Source organism: Anas platyrhynchos, chromosome 8 (genome assembly GCF_047663525.1).
Source record: "Anas platyrhynchos isolate ZD024472 breed Pekin duck chromosome 8, IASCAAS_PekinDuck_T2T, whole genome shotgun sequence".
Classification (NCBI taxonomy): Eukaryota; Metazoa; Chordata; class Aves; order Anseriformes; family Anatidae; genus Anas; species Anas platyrhynchos.
Window position 1 is genome coordinate 3,266,658 of NC_092594.1, and position 16,425 is coordinate 3,283,082.

Below are 16,425 nucleotides of genomic sequence, written 5' to 3' on the forward strand. Positions count from 1 at the left end.
CACCTTTGTGAAGTCAGGATGACTACTGCCAATCACTTTCTCATCCTTTGTGTGCTTGGAATAGTTTCCAGATTCTAAAATACACATCTTTGATATTGTCCATAAAGTACAGCACTGAAAAACAAAACAAAACAAAACAAAACAAAACAAAAAACATTCAAGTTCCCTTCAGAAAACAAAGGTGGAAACATGAATTCTGAGTTGAAAAAAATCACATCATTAGTCGGTCTCTTCTAAATTACAATCTTCAGTCACAGAAGCTTTAAGAAAAAAAAGGCTAATATAGACACTCACCCTGACAGAAGGTGTCTGGGGGAATGGATAGAGAAAGGATTGGGACTTGATAAGATCCAGGAGTAAGTAATTCTGAGTAACTCCGCAAAGATGAATCACCTAAGAAATACTATCTCCCTTTTTCCATTACTACTGGAATTGTCTTTTGTTTAACTAAATTAGAATGGACTTATGAACTCATTCTAAAGATATGATATACTGAGAGTTTACATCATCATGGCTTTATTATTATTATTATTACTTACACCTGGGCACAAATTTTGGGGCATGTCTGAACTTCTATTTCTTTTTGTTGACATCTAAGTGAAGATAGAAAGCTAAGGTATCAATACAAATTTCTGAAAGCTGTGTGGAATATAACGTGATGATACACTTAAGCAATGTGAAGAAACTATTGTTTTTGGCAACACTGATCAGAACATCCAAGGACAATTAAACATCTGGTTTTACCACTTACCTTAAGTATTACTTTGTAAAGAGTCTAATGATTTACTGATACTCTTGGGATTCTTAAAATCTTGATTTCATCTGTGCACACACAGCATTATCACTTCAGCTGGTGTAGCAGAAGATACATAAATGCTGGAAAGCTTTCCCTGGTGGTCAAACTATCAATGGTCATAAATTAACTGAGGTAATTGAACTGCCTGCTGGGAATGGTTCCCTGTAAACGTTAACCTTTGAATCATAGCAGTGTATTGTATGAGAGAAAGCTTGTGAGCCTGAACTGAAAAGGTGCCATGCAGCCTCCCAGTGCATCAGTAGCTTAGGTGGATGAGAGCCACTGTAAATTCTTAAGTTAAATGTTTAACTCCTCTGCTCTCCACTGCAGCATTATGCTAATCCAATAATTTGTTAAAACATGATAATTTTGCATGACCTTTTTTTTAAAAAAAAATTGAAAGAAATAGCAAGATTTTCAAACCTATCTATCTGACTGTCATCTTTAACACCTTCTCTGTATGCTTGCTGCACTGGCATGGTGGATGAGAGATCACTGATACAGACAGTACATCTGCCATTATTACACCCATAGTGAGCTCAGCCTATTTCACATAGCAGTAGCAGCACAACACGGATAAATTAGAGCATCCAGGCTGAAATTCTTAGTCCACCCTGATTCTCAAAAGACTTTTCCATTTTTATTTAATAAAATAAAAAACACATATTTTTCCAGTTCCTCTGAGAAGTATCAGGGGCTTTGTCCCTTTAAGAAAACTTCAATATCAGTAGGTGAAAAATGCTCTAATTCTCAAGGCTATTTTTATGATACACAACATACATCCACTAATAGCCTTATGTCTGAATTAATTTTCCTAGGATTCCAGAATATCCATGTAAAACTAGCACAAAAACATCTCATCTATTCTAGCAGAAGGGAAGAAAATAAATTAATACAAATCTGTCTGCATTTGGGATCTGTTGTCTGCTATACCTTATTTTAAAAACAACCTATAAACCAGTCGTACTGTTGATTCTGGTCATCAATTATATGGTCCAATATTAATACTGATTATTAAAATCTTCAAAGGCAAACATAAGCAGAGCTATTCTTTCCAACTATTCCTGTGCTTTTTTATTACAAGAATTTTCTGTGCAAAACAATATACAGCGATCAACCCTATCACGTTAAGAGGACAGATCTGAGGTGGAATGAAAGAAATAATACAAGTTACACTGACAAGAGAGAGAAAAAAAAAAAAAAAGAATCCATAGCAATGATAACAATGTGAAAACCTATAAATCATTGCTCAAGACCTCTCCATTAGCACTGAACAAACACCACTGGCATCTGATTTAACAATACTTTCATGTTTAAGCATTTCTGCATTTTACGTTTTCATCCTCTCCAACATATTCTTTCAGTTGTGAGTTTGCAGGGTGTGTATTTGTAGGTTAGAAGTGCAATATATCTGCTGAAAATATAGCAGCCTAATCAATTGCGTAAAAAAAATCATCACCATAAAACTTGATGATTCTAGCAAACCCCAAGGAAACCAAGGAAACACCAAGACTCACCCAAAAGTGATGGAGGACATTGAACATAAGAACAAGAACATAAAATGCAGGTGAAAGACTGGATTGAATTTTGTCAAAGCTGGATGTGAAAGCTTTTGCTCTTGCTAGATGTTTGCAAACATTCTGTGCCTTGCTTTCTGCTATTGCCATTTCAAGTTCAAAGCTAGAAAAGTTCATGTGATATTTTGCAATGTAACAGCCTTTAAAAAAAAAAACAAACACAACCTTCAGTCTTGCCTATGGGTTCATTAAATCTCCCAAGCTGAAAGACATGTTTTAAATGCTACGACTAGTTGTCAAAAAACTATTCACAAATCTATATTGTCCCAACATTTGGGGACAGAAGCAGAGGTAAACATTCTGGCTATTTTCATAGATTTCTTCTGTATGTTTTTTCAGTAAAACTTATTTCAAACTAAACTTCATGTTCACTTAACGCTCTGGCAGTTTGGAAACAACAAAGTAAACTAATGGGGTGGAATTCAGAAAGACATGTTCATGTGGGAAAATTGTTGTTTTATGAACTAACACTGATGAAAGTAAGAGAATCGCAGTTAATATGAAATGATCATTAGTTGTAGTGATATAAATGCACCATTTCTCAAAATATGAATGCATATAAAATTTATACTTAATATTGATATTTTATGTCTATAACCACATTGTACCATGCACAAACACACACACACAGGTCCACCATAATGAGAAAATACACAACTTTCCACAATAATCCAGGTACAGCTAGTTTCCCAGAAAACAGGAATCCTCATTATCATACAAACATATTTTGTTGTATGCATCATACCACCAGCCTAATAAAAGAATCAGAAAAAAAAGTTCATATGCTTTTCTGCTGTCCCCCTCACCTAATTCTCCTTTGCATGTATCACTCTTAAGCAGAAGGATCCAGTAACTTAGTTAATGTCTCCATCTAAAAATCTCCTCTGGAAGCCCTAGAGCTTTGTCTGAAGCCCTGCTATTTCTGTTAAATTCTGCAGACAGCCTGAAGCCAGAAGAGCCAGAATGACCAAAAAATTTCAAAGAATTTTGAAAGTTGTTTCAAAGAATTTTGGCCTAGATGCAAATCTATACTGCTACTTTGAATGATTGCACTGATGAACATGGAGCTACAGACTTATTTAAATAACTATGATGAAAGTAATTTCAAGAAATTTTGATTATTTTAATATGTGGTTGCATTTTTAGTTTTTACTTTGATATAAAGCATACTCCTACCTTTAAAGAACAACCAAGCAATTTTAATTTGGCCTCTTAATTTCTCAGTTTGTGGTCTGTAAAACCTGAGTTTTCTAATCAGATGATGTGAAAACTTAACACAATTTCCATCATATTCACCTGTTTTTTAAAGTGCTTGCAATATCCTGGGATCGACTCTTAAACATGAATTTCTGCCTTCTCTTTCTTACCCTTTTCTACTTCTCCAAAACTACAGTTTTCCTTATTTTAACTAGAGTTGAAATTGGTCCAACTCTTCATGGCTTACCAAATCAAAAACACTTCACCTCACAAACTGAAATCTACCATGTCAAGACCCTGATGCACACAGAAGCTTCATCAGCTGATGTTAGCAGAGTTCTTAGAACTGTATTCTTTAGCCAGCTACTGATGCCAAGCCAATAAAAAGAAGGGGATGATTTTTATTTATCTCAGTCTATACCTTTAATATTTGAATAGTAGCAGCAACAGGACCTACAGAGTCCCCTTGCTCCAGAAAATAAACAAAGATAAAAAAGAAAAAGAAAACTGGAGATCCAGAGAAAATGAAAAGATGGGCAGACAAAAGAGAAGGCTATGATGCACTGTATTCTCATGATTTCTATTTATATTGCACTGGTCCACACACACATGGCTAGGCACAGTCCCCCAAACCAGATTTATCAGTTTGGACTAAATAACCTCTTGATCTCCACATAGCTACAAGTTGCAGCCAACCCTGCAGGATCCCCCTACAGTAGTTATATAAATTTGCAGTTAGTTTCCCTCAGAAAAGAGTTTACAAGTAGAGTTCTGTGAACAGTTGTGTCATACTTAATTCTTAATTGATGTTCTCAAAAAGTACTTCACTCCCTCAAAGAAAATTGCAAGATATTTTCCCAGTAACTTTAGTACCAACAGTATTAAGCCAATATTGAGCAACTTAGACAGACCTTTCTGTTGCTGTTCCCTGACATTTATATTGAGTGTTACTTGCCACCTGTTGAGACAGGTAAGTAACTACTAAACACTAGGGGTGAGGAAGAAACTCTTCCCTCCACCTCAGTTGGAATACTCTTGGCCAGCATGGGTCTTCCTGCACTTAAAGTAAGAATGATGATTAAACACTTCATAAACTTCTGTCAGTTTCCAAAAACAACAGTCTGTATTCTTCCAGAGCATTTATCAAAGTACATGTATTTACATAACTTGTCATGGATATTACCTTTTGATAAAAGCAGAAACATAGGAAAACTGATTTCATAACCTGAGGCAATTTATTTTATTATAAGTGAAGGCAAAGGCATCCAGATAACCCTCTTAACCCTCTGACAAAATCCGTATTATTTCTAATCAACATCTATGTATATAAATATATATATATAAATATATATATATATATGTATGTATGTATGTATATGTAGGTGGGGTGTTCTTTAGCATTTGTACCAGCCAGAGATAGACAGCTTGCTAGACCATTTATTAGTTGACTGTCTTGGAGAGAAGCATCAGTGCAAATTTGTGGCTTTAAAACATTGTCATGAAACAGAATAGAAATATCTGTGCTCCTCAGAACTGTATCAGGAAATGTTTGTTACACAACAGACTCATTGTGCTGTTATCAACAATGTAAGACAGCTTCCCTAAATTAGAGGTGCTTTTGGTGTAAAAATGACTACTAGCCATTTCTAAAATAGATATCTACTTACTTCCATTTTAAAAAACAGTAGCTATAGAGCACTTTATCAGCTTGGGAGTTTAACAGAGATTACATATTAACTTTGCCTCTAAGTCCATGAAGAAAAGCCTTCTGGTTAGTGACATTGTTTCAGTGGAATGAATTATTTGCAAAGAAACATGTTAGAATTATTTATTTTTCTAAATTTCATTTTAACAAAAATAAGTATCATTAATTGTTCAAAATTACTTGCAAAAGAGAGCTCAACATACTAGTAGCGAAGATAAGGATGTGTGTGTTGAGTATGTTGTCTACCATACAACATGACATGAATAATTACTATTAGAATAATGAAAACTGCAATTAGGGTGAGATACAATAACTATATAGAGATTCCTATCTCCACTTCCCTTAGTTTCATTTACTTTTTAGTTACTCTTTAGAATGAATATTAGAAAAGACAAGCCAGGAAGAGGAGGAAAAGAACCTAAAGTAAACAAGAGTGATTTATTTCAAGAATAGGAAACTGGTGATTGACACAATGGAGAATATATTGCTTCACTTTTTCTTGTTACGGAAGATTAGTGCAAAGACAGAAGATTCCTGAAGAGGGAACAATCTACACTGCCATTCACTTCTGCTTAAATCACAGAAATGTCTTGAAGGCTTGCAACTGCAAATAAATCAGAATCATTAGATTCTGATCAGAATCAAGAGATTTTGAAAGGGAAACAAGAACTTGTCTTCTTGCAAATACATGCTGCACACAAAAACAGGAATGCAGATAGGTGAACATATATTAAAAATAGAAGGGATAGATTTTGCACTGAGTCATTTAAATGAGTGTTGATAAGTTCTTTTTACAGAACTCTGGCAACTTATAGTACTAAATGAGGAAGACTATTAAAATGTTGTGGTTTGCAGCCATGTGACTGAAGAAATGAAATCCCTTCAAAGGCCTGTTTTGGTTTTCCAAAAACAAACAGAAACTATTCTGCTCCCTACTTGAAAGGGGAATTCCAGCAGCTGCACTTCTCACTCTGTGTCCTAACTAGGTTTTGGCACAGTCCTTCATAGTCAGTACATATAGTATATATATCCCACTTACAGAGGGTATGATAACTAGTTCTTTTGCGTATGAAAGTTGTTAACAATGCTAATAGTAGTTTTGATCAGAATACAATATAAGTGAACACCACAGCAAAATATGCCGGTCATCTCAAATCATTTTTTCTGCATCATAGTCGATCTGAAAACAACTAACAACTCTATAGAGATAGCTTGCTTCTCTACTGGGAAAAAAAAAAAAAAAAAAAAAAAAAAAAAGTATACCATCCATCGCATCAAATAATACTCCTGGAGAGGACTGGATTTTTTAGTTTAGAATTAAAGTGTTACTAATACGTGCAAATTCTTGTAAAGGCCAGAAGGGCAGTCAGCATACGCAGTTCCTTCAAGTGACCAAACCTAGATCCTTATTTTACCGGCATTATCAAAATATAACAATCTAATATATATGGTTTTTGCTTTCTGAAGTACACTTATTATATGACAACATTGTGAATTCTGCCATATTTCTGAGAAATTAATGTTTTGTCTCATGCACAGAACCTGCATGTTGAAGAGGCAATCAAATACTGAGGAAAGCAGCTGGATTTTTTCCCCTCAAGTAGCAATCCTCTACTGTCACACATAGAGTAAGAGCTGTTCTGTTTTCCTTCGCACTCTATAAGCAGACAAGAGCATATGGTTTATAATCTCCAATCTTCTGGTGAATGTTATTTCTCAGTTTGAAAACAAAGCCCAAGTAATAGCAAATAAAGCTCTGCTGAATGATCTAATTTTAAGCATTTGGGGTTTAAGTATGAGATACTGCTAGAACCAAAAGCAGCTGTCTAGAATAGTGCAATTAAAAATCTCTTTGATATGAAAGATCCTCCACAATGTTACACAATTAAAACAAATGGAAATGCAGTAGCTTTGATCCTACAGAATATATTGATGAGTTGTTTCAATACTGCCAGGATGACAATAAGTATGTACTTAGATAGATACTCTGAAAGTTTCATTTGTACTCACATACAAACTTTAAATGACATAAACAGAATCATCTTCATTCTGGAATAAATTGTCTGAAATTTATTATTGGCTTCAGACACGTATGAGAGGAATGTCATGCTGAAAACTGTGCTGCCCCTTAACTTTAATTTCTGTGTTACTCCACTAAGTATTAAAACTCCAGAAGGAGGTTTTATAAGGATAAAAATATATAATCAAAAGTCTAACAAATGAGCAAACATTGAGGTGCAATTAAGTGGGTTATGAATCTGAAGAGTAATATAATTGGAAGTAATTATGACATTTCTAGTAATTCACCATTCATTAAAAAGAGACCAGCTAAAAGAGGCTTCCTTGGGAGGAAATACTTTGCAAAATATTCTTTATAATTCAAGGTTCAAATTCATGCCTGTCACAGATTGGTTTGAGTTGATTTGTACAAGGCATGATCAAAGTCCTTCAGGAAATAAAGAAGTATAATATTGAGTAAAGGTGTTACTAGATTAATTTTTATAGCTCTCATTACAACTGTACCAATGCAAGCTTTAGAAAAAATTAATCAGTGAAAGGCACCGGCAGATAACTATTTCCAGGATTGCAAGAGTTGTGAAATCTCTAAACACCTCCTGATGCAGTATGCCAAATGGAACATAAAAGCAGTGATGTACAAATGCACAGCGAGCATAAACAATATTCTTACCATAGAATTAGCATTGAGCAAATGCAAAAAGTTCAGGTAGTTCATGTTACTGAGGAACTGTAGTCTTGGTAATAATACAGTAGGCTATTTTAATTGCTACAGTTCAGCACATATTTCTCACAGTTCCAGGTCCCTTTAGCCCTCAACCAGCTATCCTGACACATTTCCACATAGCTATTGACTGAAGAAGTGCAGGAGAGAGGGTGCAGGAGAGAGGAGCGTTTTTTACTGATGATGCCTATTATTTTGTATGTGAGGTTACACACAGATTATGTTCCACTTCAGTGTATTATGCATCTGGAACTATGCAGACTGGAAACACCAATCAAAATCATTTCAGTCTTTTTTTTTTTTTCCTTTTTTTAATGAAAATCATCTCTGTTAGGAACAGCATTAACTCTACTGACATTAGCTACTGGTGGACCATTTCATATTAGGGCAATACATTTGAACTTGTGTTATGCAAAATGATTCAGATATAAAATGATGACTGTCATTCTCATCATTTACTTGGTTTTGTGTACACACCCTCCCAGCCCCCTCACCAAGTTTAAAGGAAAAAAAATATGTATAGTATTATTCTCAGAATAAAAAATTTGATACAGTTCAGTCTCTGCAGAAATCAAGAAAACCACATGCAGAAGTCATGAAATGCATCACTTTAACACTTCGCCTTCTCTCATCTTATTATGGCATAAATGAAGGAAATTTTAACCAAAAGTGTAATACTGTGATAGGTTGCTTTATCTGACTTGAAACAGCTGCACTAAAGGAGTATGGAAAGCATAGAAGAATGTTGAGCACTGTTCTTCCCACCAGACTTCCTGTCTTAAATAAACACAATATACACAACCCAGTAAGAGAACATACGCATTTGCAGGAGTAGAATTCTGAGTGAAATCCTTCTGCCAAATAAATATATCCAGAAAACAATATTAGCATATTTTCCCTTCAAGTGAGGTTAATAAAAGTACTTGTAATGTCAGTCTCTCACAGAATAATGAGAAGAGAACATAAATATGAAGAGAACATAAAAAGATTGTTTTTCTTATTAATATCTGTTCTGATTAAAGTAGCCTCATACAAGCAGAATACATAATCAGAATTTCAAAGTAGAATGACAACGTTGATTACACAAGGAAAATATTTATAGGTGTGGTTTGGAGCAAATATTGAGCTTCATATTGAATAAAAGTTTGGCTTTGTCATTCATTTTGACAGATATTTGACCACTACTTAGATCAGGGAACACAGATAACACAGATCAGGGAAACCTAATGAGTGTTTTAAAAAAATTACATAATGTGTATTTGTACAGTGTTTAAAACAGTCTGGATGTAGTACTTAGGCAGTACTTCACTATGTTTAGAAAATAATAGAATATCCACACAAACACATACATAAAGATCCTACAAAATTGCTAAAAAAATAAAAATATCCCCAAGAACAGCAGCGCATCATACATTTCCAACTTGTGGATCATTCAGCAGACAAAAATTGTCCCTGCTTAAGAATTTTAATCCTTCCCGTTTTTAGAAATGATTCTCCTAAAATGCTGAAAACTAAGTTAGATTGTGGGACTTATTTAGCTAAATGAGCTTGACTCTCTATTTGAACCTTATTTAGTTTGTAAAAAAAAAAAATAAAATAAAATAACATGCCTGGGACTCCAGAAAAGCCTTACAAATCTAAAATTGTCTGGCAAGAGTGGACTTTCAGTAGCTCAGTAGAACTGGTCTCCTAGAACACAAGAGAGTCCTGATTGTTAAATAAGTTAAACAAAGCAGAAATAATTTAAGTAATGTTTTACTGTGCAGTTTTACAAGATTCATTTCAAACACAGTATATTACATAAAACCACAAAACCACAGTGTAAAATATATATATATATATACATATACATATATATATATATAAAAGTGTGGCACCATTAGCCTGAACATTTGATACTAATAGTAACTGCCATATTATATCACAATTTTTAAATAGACATAAAAGAATAGTGAAGAACCCAAAGAACAAAACAACAAAAAGCTCAGAAATATAAGAAATTGTGTCTATCCCATTACAGTATATTTACCTAATCAAGTGACTCTTGTTTCTCTGCTGGATATTTAAATGATGGTATGTGAACAGCCAGTTAGTCTAACCCAAGCTGTAAATCAGAACACGATTATCTCTGACTCAGCCATCTGCTTTCTTGTGAGGTGTTACAGAACAACAAAGAAATTCTACAGTCTGAAACAATAGCTATAGATGTGACAGGCTGAGAAAGATACACCAGAAAATAGCATGCAATCTATTTCTTTTAATTCAATATACTTCTGCCTTTTTTTCTACTATGACCTCTTTAGAGATACACATGATGACATTCTTGTTTTGATATTTTTGCTACTCTATAAATAGTAGCAAAAATCAAACAAATCAGCTAAATGATACCTTCTGAGAAAGAACCTTCAAGAGAATAAAGAAAAAATCATCCCACTTAAATGTCTTTACTTCACTGGGAAATTGTAGTAGCAAAGTATTCTAAAAAGGTCACTATATTCAATCTTCAATTCTCCCTCTACAACCCCAAATGGTCTTACAGCCAAATAACTTTTATCTCCTAAAATATTGTCTTTAGAAAACTGAACAATTTGAACTGACTTTTTGACTTAAGAAATGAAACAATGCTGAAAATAATTGTTTAAAGAAAGTAAAAATAATTTTTAAAATACAGCAAAAAAAATTCCAGGGTATTGTTGGTGATGGCACTGGCTTGACATTTGTGTGGTTTGATTTTTATATTGCTCTTGTAGATCTCATTTTTATGTTTACTTATCAATAATATTCTTGCTGTTTTAATGAATATTCATGAAGTGGGTGCAACTGTAATGAAGCCAACAGGTATTTACCATTTACTTTTAGAAGTCAATCTCAATAAGAGCCATAGATACATTCAGTCTAGCATGTTGTTTTTAATGGGGTGCAACAGAGGTAGATGAGAAAGGAAGGTACCCTTAGGTTAAAGGCAAGGACATACGGATTTAATTCTCCACATATGACCTTAGCACTTATTGGTAGCCACACAGCCTGTCTGCAAGGACAGTCCAATAAATTTTAGATTAGAATTGGAAACCATTTGCTTAAGTCTTTTTTTGGACTACCTTTACCTCAGGATTTTGTCTAACCAAATAATGGATAAATGCCATGGAAAAGAAAGTGCATATGGCAAAGAGTTCACAACGTGTTTGTGAGCATTCATGTTCTAAGTCTGGTGCTAACAGTTTTGCACTCCAAGAGAAACATCCCATTAGAACCAACTAGACAAACACACTCTGCTTCAACAAAGCAGTCACAAGCAAGCTGTGAGAGCTAGAGTAACATCTACACATATCACAGATTTCCAAATAACTGATAGGTCACAATTTTCAGATATATTCACCTGCTCTCAGCTGGCTTGTAGGTGCCTTCTTACACCCCACATTTTCATCTCCCAGGTTTCACATTTTCATCTCCCAGGTTTCAGTGCTATAATATGATATGGAGTATTTATGCAAATGCAAGTATCTGAAATTACCCATATAAACTTTATTATAGGGCTTTTTTGTTGTTATTTGTTGTTGTTTGTTTTTTAATGAAAAATGGGAAGACTTAACACAAGCAAAGATTTTGTTTGGGTCTTATTTTATTCCATCATGTGTAACATTACCATTTTTTTTTAAACCTTCTTCAAGTTTGCTGTACTATACACACAAACAAAATACCATAGACCTAAGCATTTTATGAATAAGAACTACTAGTATCTAGAGATACATCAAGAACGTACTCAAGCTCTTTTCTAAACTGCTCATTTTATTCTGTCTGAAACAGATTTAAAAGTTGATTTCTTTTCAGTTGATTTTTTTTCTTTTCCTGGACATCACCATAATTTAGGACAGATTAAAAGAGACAGCCTAATGAGGAATTCTGCAATGGCTGCTTGCCAAGAAATCAATCAAGTGATCTCTTTAAAAGTCAATCAGTAACCTCACTAAACTAGCGAGAAATAGAAGCTGTGACTTTCTCAGCCTCATTCCCTACAGATTTCTGATGCACCAAAGGGCTAATAACGAGAAATACTGCCTGAGTCCTCCTGACATGCACTGATAGGTCACTGACTAGTGTCAGAGGTACTAAGTAATAAGGTCACAAATACAGCTATAGTGATAATACCCCTTTAAGGATTTATGTTATTTGCATGAAGCTTGCTATGTAAAATCAAGTGATCTTAAGAAAACGTCAGCTTCACCTTTCAGGCTCCCAGCCTTTACTTGCTGCCAGTTACTGCCATGATGATTCATCCTTATGATTAGTCACCCTAATAAGTAGCAAACAACTGCTAGTAAGTGCCCTGAAACAGCACAGCAAGACGCAGCCTCAGAAAAACCTTTGTGGCACACTCTAGAAGATAAGAAAGCCCAAAGGAAGTGATAAGAAAGAATGCTATGTATCTGGAGCATTGTAGTTGTGTTCTTTTCACCGGGTTTGCTGAAATCAGGCATATATAATGCTTGCTGTCATATCACTCACGTATTTGACATAACACTGTCTGTTCACCCCTTGATCTTTCCCACATGTTCACAGATAAAACTTCTCTTTGAAACAACACACGTGATGCTGCACTTACAAGAGGAGTAATAGATTTTTTTTCTAATCACATTAAACTTACAAAGTAATGAAGAAAGTGTCAAGCAATTAACAGATAACAATGAAATCTCAAAGAGTAACTTTCTGAAGTGTATAGCACCAAATGCCTGCTGTAATTACTGCAGATCTCTGAACTAGATTTTTCAATACCTATCTCAATACCTATTTTTAAATACTTGTTAACCCACCAAATCTTAATCTTTGGGAAGAGTTCTCTAACCCCTAGAGCCTTAGTAATTTTTTTTTATAGATGAAGTCATACTCAATTAAGATCTAGTGATTTGATTAAAGACTTTCTGAGATGAAGCAGGTTCTTTTCTTTGTGATTATAATGTTCATTCAGGATTACATCCACTCCCATGCTGAGGTCCGGCACACAGCCTATGCTCTGTTTAAGACATATTTAATCCTGCAGGGCTCTCTTTGCATACATCAGGTTGTTCTCCACATCTTGCAGCTCTAAATCATCAGTGAACAATGTCATTAAGAATCAGAATTAGATACCAAATCATTTAATGGAAGCTTTAATTCATTTTCATAAGACGTTCCTTTTTTGAATTCATTTTCATAACCCTGTTCCAAGAGGTATGAAAGGATTATACATGCTCAGAATCATTTTAGAGATGTTAATTTCCAGAATTAGATACATTGGTTTTTTTCCCCTTTAACTGAAAATTGGACCTTTAATATTTTGTTGTATTAGGTATGTAAAACAAGTGACCACTGTTTTCATTCAAACACCCACTAACACACTGTAAGACTGGCCTTACCTGAAGCCTTACTTCATCTATGCTAAAGAAGGAAAATGCTCCTAAGTCATGCCTTTGAAACCACTTTTTCATCTTCTTCAGGGTTTTTTTTTTCCCCCCAAAATTTGTCTATATTTATCTAAAACTTTGTCATTCACAAATACAGCACTCCAGTCAAGCATTAACCACTGCTGAGATGAGTGGAATAATTACTACTCAGGTCTCAGATCAGTCTTATTTAAGTCATATTAATCACAGTTGTATTGTCATTTTTGCCATGTCATATTTTAATTAACTTGTTACCTATTCTAGCTTCCAGATCCTTCCCTACAGTACTGCTGCCTTCCAGTGTGGCAGCCTACTTGTTGCTATGACCAGTTGTACTACTGTTGCTAATTTCTCTAAGTGTAGATTTTTTTTGTTTGTCTGTACTGAATTTCCTATCAGTCATACTTGTTCTCTCTTTTCATCTTGACTAATCCTGAATTCCCGCTTGGGGAACAATTTCAACATGAGCATGAGAGACTACTCTCCTTTGGTCCCTTTCTCTCCACCCCATCGTGTCAGCTAGGGCATCTCCTAGAATGACATGCCACATAGACATGAACATTGCTAGTTAAAACAGACAAGTGAACCTGGACTACTCACTTCATAATTAATTACTGTACTATCTATCATAGTGAGGAAAGAAAGGAAAGACCTGCTTGGTTTCCCTGGGACAAAGTTCAAATTATCTATCAGTCTCAAGAGGATGGAAAGTTAAGACCTAGCGAAGGTGAGACTTAAACGTTACCAAAAAAGACTTGAACATTTAGAAAGAGACCTGCAGATGCACACTGAGGGACTGTGCTTGGTGTGAAGGGCACCATGACTCTCATCTGACCTTGATATATGAGTTTATCTTTTCTGGTAACCGTAATGCAGTTGTAAGAGCTAAGGACAGCAAGCCCAGTGAACATGTGAAGATCTAGTGTCACAGACTGCTTTAGTACTATATCATTTTGGTGCTGTAAAGAGTTCAGGTCCCCAGAAGCCACGAAGCACTGTGAAGTTTTCCAGTAGAGCTAGCATTTCCTGACTGCTCTCAGGGAGAAGCCTCCTACTGGTGACTTGGTACTCCATTTTAATGCCTTAACTCACCTATACTCTGTCCAAGGAACTGATACACCTCTCACTGTACCTAAAAGGTGTTATGACACCCTACATTTCCGTGAGTGCCCTTTTAGGATTAAGTCTCATCACAAACAGGAAAAGCAGAGACAAAGATGGAGAAGCACAGAAAAGCGGTACAATAATAATATTATAAAGCATGCTAAGCAGTGATCTCTCCTGGCTATCTGCTACTGCTGCCAAGATTCTGGTAAGCCCTAAAGCACAGGAAGTCTGTGATAGAAGGCAGACCTTGCACTGACAGTAACTGGAAATGCAGTCATGACGAGAGGGGAAGGTACTGCCTTTGCTCAAAAACATATGTAGCAATAATTAAAATAATAGTGTATATAAAAGTAATTAGTAAGGCAGAGAAACAAATACATGATAGGTTTTCCAATGTAAAGGTCCAATGTAAATATTACACTTCTCTTGTATTGTGTTTTTTCAAAATAGCTCATTTGTCTGTGTCTGAAATGCTTAAAGATACTGAGGACATTTTCAGATTTCTTTGTGTTCAACATAAAATTTAAAAAAAAACTACAGAGACAGGTGGTTTAGAAAACAAATCAGAGCCAGTGCAATTACAGCGGGACTGGACTTGCCTAAGGAATGCAGTGTGGCTATCTGCAAAACAGATTCTATCTTAAATCTCAGTGAGAAACTAATAATGAAAAGTAATTATTACTGACATGCTGTTCCTGTGTGTTACTTCATTTAGGTTTGGACATGCAGTGTTAGGATATAAATGAGTGAAAGAATATAAATATATTACCATCACTTATTTTACTTTTGTACATTCTTGCGCAATCTTATCTTTACTTACGTAAATACACTAAAATAAAGAGACTATTATTGTGATTAAGGTTAACCAAATGCTAATATGATTTACAAAATTAGAGCATTAGAAAGCAAATAGTTTCAAATACAAAGGAGTAAACCCAGTCATCTCTCTGCTCTCTCACTTCTTTGAATTGTTTTACTTTCACAATCTCCTTTTGTAACAGCATCCACAGCATATATGCTGCATACCGAGGAGAAAACTGTATATTTGGTTTTATTTTTTGCAAGCCCTTATTAAAATAATTCTTGCACACATATTATTACACATATGGACTTGCAGTTGCACATGTACATTTTCTGTAACTGTGACAGCTGTTTTACATGGATAAGGGTGTCTGTGTGTTACCAATAAGGGTGTCTGTGTGTTACCAATCATATATTCTTTTAAGAAGGAATATAGAACCCCATGCAAGACACTTACTCATCACTTTTATGAACGACTGCTTCCAGCCCCCTCTGTGTCCTACACCTGCGACATCTCATCAGAAGGCGATAGCTTATAGTAGAAGTGTTACCAGCTCCCATGATCAACATCATGAAGCAGCCTGTTCTGGACATGTCATCCTTTACCACATACATTCTTATTGCCCCCTGTCCCACCAGGAGCCAATGACCCTTCAACATCAGTACTAAACATAGACAAAGTATTTGAATATGAATTGTTCTCCAACTTGATGACCTTGGTACTTGAACCTTAACACCAACTCCAGATCTCAACTCTTATCCCTAGTTAAGTGATCTTTTCTCACACCAGAGCTAAAAGCTTGTTGTCAGGTGGCACATACAGGTCTCAGGTCTGAGATCAGTGTAACAGCCCCTTTCAGAATTCACACCTTATGCTAGCTTATTTGTCCAATGTTCAACTCTTAAATCTGCTCTGAACATCCTTTCTAGTAACAAAAAAAGTGACCTTAACAAGCACTTTTGGAATCACACCTATTCTGTTACTTGAATCTCTCTTTCACTTTACTGTATTCTACCCAGCCCCTGAAGTCACATACCTAAGTTTTGTAGGTCCCTATTAGCACCAGTCCTTAGCCTAGCAGCAC